The following is a 12,904-nucleotide window of genomic DNA, read 5'->3' as shown; positions in this document are numbered from 1 at the left end:
TATTTACACTATGCCATGAATTAACTGTGAGTTTTAATTGAAATTATCCACACGTGGGGTCTAGAACAAAATGGTATTTCAGTAAATAATAATTGTCTTCATCATTTGTAACTTCTTAAGTGTTCTGCGATCTTTAACACTGTTTTTGAAGACATGCAGGATATATATTACCTAATTTTTTCCTGTCGGTGCTATGGAGCATACCTTCAATTATAAGAGATAAAATTCCTCTTGGAAATACGCATGTTGGAATTTAGCTACTTAGAGACACACATTCACAGTTTACTCTCTTGAAAGTAGCAAAAGGACAACCCTAGACTGAGGATATAGATACTATTAGCTCATTTTTTGTCACCTGACAATAGGTAATATATTTATTTTTCTTAATTACTATCAATACTAAGACCTTACAGATAGGGAAAAATAGCAAGAATTACTCTTTTAATTATCTTCGATTAAGTTCTAGGAAAGAAATACTGTAACATAAAAATATAAATGATTTGACCTATTGTACTGTGATCTTAAATTAATCTGCAATTACTCTGATGGTTTCCAATTCTACCAATTTCTGTTTTAAATAATCTGGCTGACTGAGATGTGTAACCATTATGTCCTATTCCTCTACTGACCCCTTGATAATATCTAATGTTTTATTTTTATAATTTCTTTTAAATAAAATGGTATGTGTGTAATATTGTTATATCACTCCTGCTCTCTTTTGCTACTATTTGTATGGCAGAACTTTTATTATCCCTTCATGTTCAATATATTTATGTGTTTGGATTTACAGTGAATCTTAATATCATATATCTGCGTTATATTTTTATATTCATTCTGAAAGTCTTTAAGACTGGAATGTTTAATCTAAGAAGGGAATTATATTTACATTTGTATTTATATTTAATTACTGATATTTACATTTAATTTCCAATAAGATGGGACTTTTGTTATTTTGCAATTTACTTCCTATATGCTTTACTGACTTTCTCCCCTTATTTTCTGAATTTGACCTTCTTTTATCTTTGGTTAATTTTCAAGTTATCATGTAATATTGTGGGACATTTTGATGTTTTATAACACATATTCAATGTGCAATGGTCAAATCACAATAATTAGCATATCCATCACCAAAATACTTATCATTTATTTGTATTGAAAACATTTAAAATCCTCTCTTCCTTTTTTATTCTTGAGCTCTATTTAAATACACAAACATTTTATTAACTATAGTTTCTGTAGTATGCAATAGAACTACAACTAATTCTCCTTTCTGCCCTTATTTGTCACTTTTCTCCCTCAATTCCACTCATTGCTGTGAGCTCCTACGAAGCATTATTTTATTCTCTATGACTGGGAGATCAACATTTTTAAATTCCACCAGACTGAGACTACGCAATAATTTTATTTCATACCAGGTTTATTTCATTTAACACAGTATCTTCCGGGTTCATCCGTGTTGCCACAAAAGACAGAATTTGATTTTCATTCCTGAATCCTCTTCCATGAGGAATAAATACTGCATTTCCTTTCTTCTGTCATCTGTTGCTAGACACTCGGATCATTATCTTGGCTATTGTGAATAGTGCTACAATAAACATAGTACTGCATATGTCTCTATGACATACTAATTTTACTTTTAGGATATGTTTATGGTACTTTTAGTTTTTTGGGGAACCTTTAAACTATTTTCCATAACTGCTACACTAATTTAAATTTCTATTAGGCCTATGAGAGTTACCTTTTCTTTGCATCCTCACAAATTTTTTTTTTTTTTGGTACCGGAGATTGAACTCGGGTCCTTGTGCTTGCAAGGCAGGCCACCGAACCACTGAGCTAAATCCCCTGCCCCTCACAAATGTTAATTATGTTTTGGATAACAGCCATTGTAACTAGAATGAGTTGATACCTCATTGTTGTTTTCCTATGCATTTCTCTGACAATTAATGATAGTGACAATTTTTCTCAGATATCTATTGGGCATTTGTAAATTTTCTTTTGAGAAATGCCGTTTCATACCATTTGCTAATTTAAATGGTATCTTTCTTGTTTTTGAGTTGTTTGATTTTTGGCATATTCTTGATTAATTTCTTGTGAAATAATTAACAAACATTTTCTCCAATTTTTCAGGTTGTCTTTTCACTCTGGTGAGTTTTTTTCTTTTTAAAGAAAAAGAGGAAAAGCTTTTTAGTTTCATTTGATCTATTTGCCTATTTTTTTAAGCTATGATTTTACTTGTTTTTCTCCAAAAAATCTTTGACCAGATCAACATATTTGTTTTTTTCTGTTTTTTTCACACTTTCATTATTTCAGATAAATACATTTAGCTCTATGTCTCTCACCTCATACAAAAAGCAATCTATACATATTACAGAGTTAAATAGTTTTTGTAATGTTTAATTTTCTTTCTGTTTCCTCTCTCTATCTTTTTCAACTCATGGTGAGATTGTGTGTGGATAAATTCACTATAAACTGAAAGTATTTGAAGATATAAATCCTTTTCACTTAAAACTGGACAAACATCATAATTTAGCAGCCCATGGCTCTGTATTATTTGGTCATTTACCTTCGACTTTGGGCGCCTGACGGGAGGATCTCACTCACTCTGCTGCCCAGTATTGCAGGGTAGAATCACACGTCTTATCACCAACCTAGGAAAAGATCACATGACTTGCATAATTAAAAGTTAATAAACTGTAAGTTGAACCCGGATAATTTCACAGATTTTATTTTGTATCACATCTTCTTCTTGTGGTTATTTGTCATCATAAAGTTAGCTTGAATTTGTAACAGTTTAGTTTTAATAACATAAGGGAACTGATACCTTTGTTAGTGTAGATAATGTACAAAAGTTTACTTTTGTTTTTCTCTCTATGCCTTATAATATTTGGTTGAAAGTGAACATTGGATTCTAATTATGATGGAAGCCTCAGAATCAAATAACCCTTTCCTTCTGGATTTTGCTGGGGTTTTTTGTTTTGTTTTATTTCATTTTATTGTTTTGGGCTTTCTCTGTGGTAAGGTTTGTACTGTGCAAATTCGAAGTATTAGTTCTTCTCGTACCTTTCCTGAATTGTCCTTTCTCCAGAGTTTACATGGTCCCTTTTCTGTATATGCAGTTGCTTTTGTAGCTGAATACCCTGACCTTTAAGATTTGGGTCACAAAAGAGAAGACTGACAGGTAAAAGAGTGTGGTCTTTCCAACTCCCTTGAAGTTATCTAAACTGGAAAAGAGAGACTGGAGAACATAGGAGGAGATAGGACAACAATGGCTCCCAGCTCCTTTACTGCTCCTGTGTGAGCAGAACACAGATCTCCATATTTAAAGTACAGGGTTCTTTATGCCAACTACAAAGCCTGCATAAGTTGTTCCAGTAACACACGCAGAGTTGCCTGCCATAGGAATGAGGAAAGGTTAGTTGCTGCTTGCTGTGAGAGTTAAAATTCATTCGCATTACCTGTGGCTGACTATGCACCAGGAGCTGCACTCTTTCAACAGACTTAGGTAAGTGCTGCTCAGGCCTGTGCTGTCCAAGCGTGGAGCTATTTCTAGGGCTTCAAATGCCTCTGTCTTCACAAAATCCTCCTCTGGTGCATCATTTTATCCCTCTTATTAATATTAGAGTTACTTAAGGCTCAGTTCTATGTGTATTTCTCCTGATAGACTCTATCAATGACTATAATTGCACTCCGTGTGTCTCTTACATTTATATTTCCAGTATAGCTGTAGCCCTCTTTGAATGCCCCTGGTATATAATAATTACTATATTAGCATTTTCTAGTCCTAATGATATCTCATTACTTTTACACAGCTTTCCTAAGACTAATAGAAGCAACAGGAAGTAGTGAAAAAATATGGAAATTGATCAAAGAACATGTTTTTCCCGTCTCACACTAAATTATGTGACCTTATATTTGCAGTCAGTTCAGCTTTGGCTGACCTTATCTTGACCTTATCTGATACTTTATCCATATGCAAATGCAGGGTCTGCATTGTAAAACAATCTTTAAATTCCTTTCAGTTCTCAGCCTAGTTGGCTCAATAAGTGCACTATTGTTACTGATAACTAAGAAGGCACCTGTATTATAAAGGCCTGTGAGAACTGGATTTTATACAGTGAATAGAAAATGCATTTAAGATTTATGAGGTCATGTATGATAACGCCTGTGCTCCCAAATGTAAACAATGCACTTGTCACGACATCTTGGAAAAGGGACGAAATAAAGAGGCATAGGAAGCATACGCCAGTGAAGACGAACCAAGGAATTAAGCAAAAATGTTATATTTGAACCAAAGTTTGGGCTAATAGACCGGAAAATAGGCACATGCATGAGTGCTGAAGTACAGCAGAAAAGAAAACAAAATAGCAGGAATAAAGTAGGAAACAGGGCAATTGCGCATGGGTGAGCACATGGCTGCAGAGATACCATGAGCAAGGTCCACACAGTCAGAAAGGGCAGGTGGGCAATGAAGATCACTTCACAAGGTCCTGGTAGATAGTTCTTGTATAGCTATGAGTTGGAATCTAGATACTACCATTTGGGAGAAAAATAGAACTTTTAATGTCTGCCCAATTATTGTCCAATGCTCTAATTTGTGTATTGAAAGAGACTACGAAGAGCATTTAGGAATAAGGAGCCATAGTTTTTAAGAGAAAAATGATTTTGAATAACACGTTCTTGAAATAGCAAGCAAATATCTCTGTTTCAGAGTTAGTCTTCCATTGTTGCTAATGAATTACTACATAGTTAGTATTTAACAAAAACATCTCACAGTCTCTTTGGGCCAGGCGTCTGGCACATTTCAGCTTTGTTCTATGCTCAGGACTTTGCCAAACTAAAATCAAGATTCATTTCAATTATGTTCTCATATAAAGGCTCACCTAGAAAAAGATCTCCTCCTGATCTGTCTCATATTCGTGGCAGAATTAAATTGCTTTATGTTGCAAGGCTCAGGTTCCCATTTTCCAGCGGGCAGTTGGCCAGCATCACTCTCAGCTGTGAGGCTCTTCTCTCCAGTCCTTGCTGCTTTCTCCGTTCTGTCTTCTAAACCAGCAAGAAGTTTGCTCTTGTCGAATACCTGTCTTCTGGGACAGCGTCGTACCTTTGCATCGCTCATCTCGTTAGGTCCAGGCTTCCAGGAAATCTCCTTTTTGGTTAATTGAGAGGCAACTGTCAATGAACGAGTTGCAGGCATAGTGTCCCATTCTACACACAGGTTGTATCTGTGTGCTAAGGTCGAAATTATTCAAGTCATGCACATCAAGAGATAGAATGTTGGAGGTCCTTTTGGAATTCTGGTAGGCTTCATTGGCACGAGTAAATTAATACGGTGGTGGTGGGCTGCAATGAAATAATGTGCATTGATACTAAATTGATGGTTTTAGGAAACCTAAGGAAAGATATTTCATAATGTAACAAAGATATCAGGCCTTAGATGTGGAGACAATAGAAATTCTGGAAGATTGGAAGATTGTCAGTATACATATGTATGTATATATCTATTCTAGAAAGGTAATTTTGACAAATCAGAAAAGAGTTATTAAATTTAAGCAGGACGTTTAACTGATAGAAATACAAAAATTGTATATACTCATAGGGTACTATATCATTTTTATACATGTATATATTGCATAATATTTAAATCACACAAACATTTATCTCCTCAAATATTTATCATTTGTTCATGGTGAAAACATTCAAAATCCTGTAGCTTTTCAGAATATACAGTCATTATCTTTTTTTTTTTTTTTTTTTTTTTTTTTTTGGTCGTACCAGGGATCGAACTTGTGTCCTTGCACTCATGAGGCAGGGGGTGGAACCACTGAGCTAAATCTCCAGCCCCTAGTCATTATTTTTCTAATGTGAAACACCACAGAAAAATTTCTTATGACTCTCTAACTATAACTTAGTACACATTGATCAACATTTCCCCCCCATACTTGGGTTTTTTTGTTTTTGTTGTTTGTTTGTTTTCCTCATTGAGTTTATCGGTACATTCTAGGTATACAGTACAGTTACATTGGTCATTTGGATCTTGTACCTTTACATGACAGGTCTTGGTTCTCATTTTCTCCCCTTGTCCCTGCCCTCCCTTCACCCCCTCTACCTGTTACTCTCCCCAGCCTCTGGTAGCCAGCATTCTGCTCTTGACTTCTGTTTTGCTTTGTGTCTAGGTGTACCCCCAGTTTCATGCTGTCATAGGCACTTTTGGAAGTAGCTGAATCTGGGGTGTATGTCTGATTCATGCCTGAGGGCACCAGGATTAAAGGTGTGAGTTCTATCTTCTCTAAGTAGTATGAATAAGATAAAAGCGCAGAAAGACACTGTTCAGGCCCCATGTTGCTTTTGTGAACTTTCTGGCCACCATGAACTGTGTCTCTTGTTGCTTTTGCTATCTTCTGCTGCCATGAACTCTTGCCCTCTCCCAGCCTGCCCACGAGCCAGCCAGTAATGCACTGAAACCTTTACCAATTGTATCCAAATAAACTTTTCCTCCTTTAACTTTGAATGTCTATTTTGTCTCAGCAACAAGAGAAAAGTAACACAACATCTATGACAGCAAATTTTTAAATTTCATGTACAAAGGAGATGATACAGCATTTGCCATGTCTGCCTCGTTTCATTTTAAACAATGGTGTCTAGCTTCATCCATGTTGAAATGACATGATTTACTTGTTTTCATAGCTGAAAGGTATTCCATTGTATAAATGGAATACATTTTTTATCCATTCATAAGTTCATGGACACTGAGATTTTTGTCTATATCTTTTCTGTAGTGAATAGAACAACAATGAACATTCAATTACAGATGAATCTTTGACATATTGTACTATTACTGTGTCACATGATATTTCTATTTTTAATTTTTTAAAGAAACTTCAAGCTCTTTTGCATAACTGTATTAATTAATATTCTCACCACGAGACGTCCTTTCCTTCACATAATAGGTAGAATTTATAGAGATATGTTCATGAACAAATAATGCTGTTATTACAGGAGCCAGTTCATTAGAAAGGGGGGAGTTGAACACCCTCTTATACTCTTTTTTTTTTTCTCGCTGCTACTCTCTTTGCCTTTCTGCCATATGATGCCTTCTGCTGAGCTACCATGCTACATCTAAGCCCCTACCAATGCTGGCTTCTCAATCTTCTACTTCCTGTTCCCCAGAACTGTGAAGAAATGAGTATCTCTTATTTACAATAATGCAGAAATTTGTCTTAAATGTTGACAACTATCAAGAAATTTCTTTCATAAGAAAGAGCACAAAACTGTCAGTCACTGGATAACTTTTGTTGGGATATATTAATAAGCTTTCTCATTCTTGAATAGGACAAATTTTATTAATAATATTCATTTCCCCCAAAGTTGCCCAGTTGCCAGACTTGGTTACTTTCTCATTGTAGGGACCAAATGTTTAACATACACAAATTAAAGGAAGATGAGCACATTTTAGCTCACTGTGGGTAGACATTTCAATCCACAGTCGGCTGGTTCAAAGGCAGGGTTGGGAGAAAGAAAAAGCCCAGCCTCCCTTTCCTTCTTTATTCCATCCAAGCTTCAAGACTACCGATTGCTGTCACTCAAGCCCAGGGTGAGTCTTCAGTCTTCAGCAAATCCAATCATCTACAGGCAGAATCATATTAATCCAATCATTTGATAAATCCAGTTATCCCATTCTTAATCCATAGTCACACTTTCTAGATCCAGTCACCTCTGAAATGCCCCACCTATGAATGCATGAGGGTTTGGGAGACACCTAACTGTAAGTCATGACTCCTGTCCCATAGTTCCACTGTTATGTCTTTCCTTGTACCCTTATATACTTGAATTCCTGCCATCTTTTCTCTTCTTCCAAGTACAATATCTTCATTCAAATGACTTTATCATGTGTCTTTGGAATAGGAAGGAGGGAACCCAAGAAAAAATGGAAAAAGGAAAAGAATTCAGCATGTAAAGTATGTCAACACCTTTTAATTGTTGTTTACCTGCCTAGAAATATCCACAAGCCAAATTTTTATTCATCATTAAATTTGGGTTTTCTGAGGGAGATACCAGTGAATACTTTCAGATGAATGTTGCTTTTAGGAAATTTTGCTTGAAACAGCGACTCAGGCAGAAAATTAGAGGTGAGAGTCTGCAGGTTGGAGATGGTTATGGCTTTGTAGAAAAATGCACAAAATAGTGATGATTTCTGTGACATAAAGATTAACAGTATAGGGAAAAATTTTATGTGGTTAAAAACAATATAAAACCATAATTTGCACATCGATATCTTTAGGAAAAAAATAACAATTCGCATGAGCATTTTAACATTAGCTTACCTAAACTTCTATTACAACCTAAAATTCCAACTGTTTTCTGATATATTTCTTGTTTTCTGCGATCTTACTCTAAAAATCTTCATTCAATTTCTGTCGCTATGGAGTAAATTTAGAGTCACATTTCCACCAGAGTATTCAACTAAAAATACTAGTTTTCCTTTTTTTGCAGCTGAAATGCATTTTCAACAACTGTTGCCTTAAGAGAAGACTAATCTTCAATACTTATTCATTTTTAAGGCCATTTTCAATCGTTTTTGAAGACAATCCTGCTGTGAATAGCCTCTCTTTAATGCTACCTTCTAGAATATCAAAATATACTTTTCTATAGATGTTTTTATTTCATATATGCACACTGAATAAAAACTAGCTTTTGATTGTACTGCAGAAGATTAAATTTATCATATAAATGTAGCTATTAAGCCTTAGGAAATAAATTCATAGCTAAATTCCCAGACTTTACATAGTGAATATATCCTAGCTTTTAAAGAGAAATTTTAATACAAAAATGTGAATAACAAAAATTTTAGATATTAGTGTAAAATACATGTATACTAATTTAAGTGAAGTGTGGTTGATTTCTTTTGTAATAAACACTGCAAAAGACAATAAATTGTTTTCAATGTCTCTATATATTTATGTATATATAAACTAGATGCAAATGTATGTTTGTATAGATTTCTCATGTAGATGCTCACACACATGCACACACACACACACACACACACACACACACACACGCATGCATGCATTCTCTTTCTTTTCCCTCTCCATCTGTTCCTCTTTTTGCCGTTCCATACTATGCCTTCTTCCATGTTAAAATACAGCATACCGGCCTCCTCTGAAGTGATTCCTCAATTTTGTACTCCCCAGGATCCAGGGCTGTGATGTACATCACACACAAAAACACACGTCTTAGTTAAAAAGGATAGATTCTCATTTGATCTACGCAAGCAATTATATGGCCCTTGTGATAAAAAATATTCAATAAGTGTTTCTAAATTTGACACAGGTTAGCTAGAGATAATGACATATCATTTCAAATGATTTTACTTTATAAAACTAGAGTAAGTCAACTCAATTATGAATCATACATATGAAAGTTATCCTTTATATTCCCAGAAAATTGTACATAAAAATTTAAATATATTTAGAAACTCATAATTATCTCCAGTCAGTTCATTCAGTACCAAATACTTAATTTTTTCTACTTCATTCTGGGTGGGTTTGCAGGCATATACCCCCTGGCTTTTTTGGCTGCGGAAGTGGAAAAACTAATTGCCTAGTATCTCAGTTATTTAAGTAATGTCATCTGAAGATTGGACACAGCACATTCCTATTTCACAAGATTGAGCCACTCCTTAGTGGAATACAAAAATGCACTATAACTGGCCACAATGGAGAAAAAACTATTTCTATGTGACAAGATTTTAAATAATGTGGATAACTTGCTACAAAAGATTTGCTGAGTGTTCATAAAACAATGAAATAACTAACATGAAAATTTATTTACTTCTATAACATGTAAAAGTGAGGTAATGAAGCCAATTCAAAAAAATTTTAGATATGGCATCTGTATACAAATAATGATTAACTCAATTTTAAGTGGGGTATTGCATCTGATTTTTAAAAATTAGATAAATATAGTCTTTATGGAGAAAACACTTTAAAAGTAGCCTAATAATGCAGTTACAAGATACTATGTGTAAAATGAGCATGTATTTAAAAGAATGCAAATATATATAAAGTTAAAATATTCAATAAGCTTCAAATAGGTCCTAAATATCTCTATAGTAGAACAACTCTCTAGTTAAGAGATACAAATACACATTCAAAGAATGACTGAATTAGTAGATCCTAAACTTAAGCTAAGGAAATCAATTTGAAACCAAGTTAATGTTTCACAAAAATAAGTGGAATGGTGACTGATAGCACTAATATTAGCTAATAAAGAAGCAAGAAGAATCTGATAAACAGAGCTACAGAGAGTGAGATCATTGAATTTCTCACCCAGTGTACAATTTCTTGAAATATTCACAGATTTTGGCTATAGAAATTCACTCCAGAGAAGGGAAAGTGCTTCTCTGATTTGTCCATTGTGAGTCTCTTAAAACTCACAATTACCTATATTGTAGAGAAGGAAGATCAGTAGTAAACAAAAGCAACAGCACCCATGAAAGTTAAGTAAATATCATTGCTATTTCATAGTATCTCAAACTGAGATTTTATTAAGAAAAGAAAATATAATGCACTTCTGAATTTTGCTTCCATTATTTTCACTCATGTTCTGGTATCCACACCTTTATGTGAGGCGAGTCCCCGGGAGTTCAGAGGTAACATCAAATTTAACAGCGTCTTTAAGATCTCATTAATACACAGTGTACCTATCTGTGATATATTCAAATGAATCAACAAGCATTTCCAAATATTTATTTTTTTTATTTTTCAATAATTAAAAAATAATATCTACAGTAGAAAATTACTACTATTGCCTAGAAAATGAAAATAGGCACACAGTGATTTTTCTGTGAAATGACCGCTTCCAAGTATAATCTGAACCACATACTAATTATAAATTAGAACAAAGTAAATAATTTTTATTTCACAGAGAAAACTGTGCAGGGGCTCTGAAAATCACCCACTGTTTATTGTGCAGCAGACCTGCACAGCAGTCTTGTGGAGCTCATCAATATGGGTAATACAACACGTACGGCCATGACACTATTTACATAGTTCTTGAACTGGAATCAATAAAGGCTCATCATAAGCTCAATGACATTCTAAAAAATAGCAGACAAAATAAAAATCAATAGTATAGAAATGGATGTTAGGCTTACTAAGCAATCTTGGAGCATTCTTTACTTCGTGTCAACATCTAATGAATATCTACCAACTCAATTTCATATCGATCAAAATTTGAATGTTACCAATAGTTTTTTAAAATTATCTTCAAGCTGATACATTATAAAATATAATCATTATTGACGTAGTTCTTAAGAATTTTCAATTTTGTTTTAAAATTCTGTTTTCATAATTTTAAATATTAAGCAGAAGCAACATTACCATATTCAATAGGTAAACCTACATGGGTTTAGGGAGAACATTATTAAATTGAAAAAAAGCTATGCATATAATATTAATAATTCAGAAAAGCATAATTATTCTTATCAAATGAAAATTATTGAACTAGTCTCTTTTGGTAAGGATTTACCTAAATCATGTGAAGTTGAAGTTTTAAAACATTTCTATGTTGGTTTCCGAAAGGAATCTTTCTTGTCCAGTCCACAGACATTTATGGAAGCCAATTTCATTATTATCCACACAAAAAAGGAATATTCTAGTTTTATGTCTTCTGTAATGCAATTCCATTGGAATATAGTTCCTATAAGATATTTTACAATCTAATTCAATAATATCTGCACATAGAAAAAGACTACACATGAAATTAGTGGTGATAATTATTTAAATTGAAGCGCCACAAGCATATATATATATACATGCATAAATTCAGTTCCAAATCTTATTCCTAGTTCAAGAATAAACACAAATGCAGAAAATTCTTATGTTCATTTTAAGGACCTTTTCTCTGAACTCAAAACAGAAAAAGAAAAGACTAACCAGATCATCTGTCATTTTTCCCTCAAGTCAAAGATCTCTATAAAACAGCAGGAGTTTAAGCAGGCCAAACTAGCAGAGCAGTGCAGAGAACAGAGCTGGATGACCATGGCCAGTATGGAGAAAGAGCTCCAGAAGATGGAGGCGCAACATGAAAAGGAGTTTGGAGGTGGATCAAATGAAAACAGAACAGAGGAACGCGAACTCAAAGACAGACAGGATGGTAAAGGCAGTGATGAGGCTGAGGAAGTTGAGCTTTATGATGACCTTTTCTGTCCAGCATCTGACAAAATCTTCCAAGACAGTAAAGGCCGTGAAGAATCACGAAAAGTCAGAGAAACACCAGGAAATGGTTGCCTTGTTGAAACAACTGTTGGAAGAGGAGGAAGAGAATTTTTTAGCACCTCAAGTAGATGAAAATCTATTGCATACCAATTGTGAGGAAGAAATGGAAGCTACACCAAAACAAAAGCTTTGTAAACAACAGCAGAAAAAGAAACAGAAGCCACCACAGAATTACGATAACAGTTTCAATGAAAGTGGAACTGGAGAAGGAGAAAAGGGTGATCTAGAGGACACTAACTTAAGACAGAGCCACATAATTAGAAGATAGTCCTCTGCAAAATGTCAGTGTCACAGAGACCTTTGAACTATGTGATGATCCAAAAAGTAAAACAAAAAGTATGGGTAAGCCCAAGGAAAAGAAAACCAAAGATATGAAAAAATCTTGCAAAGTACCCGCTGAACAAATGCAGAGTGATGTTCTTATCAGCTGTACAACCTAGCATAGTGAGTTTCCATTCTGGAATAAATGTATTGACCATCTCAAGGCTACAGGTCATGCAAGAGCACCTCCATCATCTCTCTTTTCTTTCTTTCTTTCTTTCTTTCTTTCTTTCTTTCTTTCTTTCTTTCTTTCTTTCCTTCCTTCCTTCCTTCCTTCCTTCCTTCCTTCCTTCCTTCCTTCCTTC

At 34.4% G+C, this 12,904-nt stretch overlaps 1 pseudogene; it reads left to right on the top strand.

Moving 5' to 3' along the window:
* Positions 1–11,984: 11,984 nt before the first annotated feature.
* LOC104868104 overlaps positions 11,985–12,904 on the top strand; it is a 9,899-nt pseudogene continuing 8,979 nt past the window's right edge.

The sequence above is a fragment of the Fukomys damarensis genome, unplaced genomic scaffold, assembly GCF_012274545.1.
Source record: "Fukomys damarensis isolate Sample0158 unplaced genomic scaffold, DMR_v1.0_HiC HiC_scaffold_17, whole genome shotgun sequence".
In the NCBI taxonomy this organism is placed as follows: Eukaryota; Metazoa; Chordata; class Mammalia; order Rodentia; family Bathyergidae; genus Fukomys; species Fukomys damarensis.
This window is presented reverse-complemented; position numbering and strand designations above follow the sequence as displayed.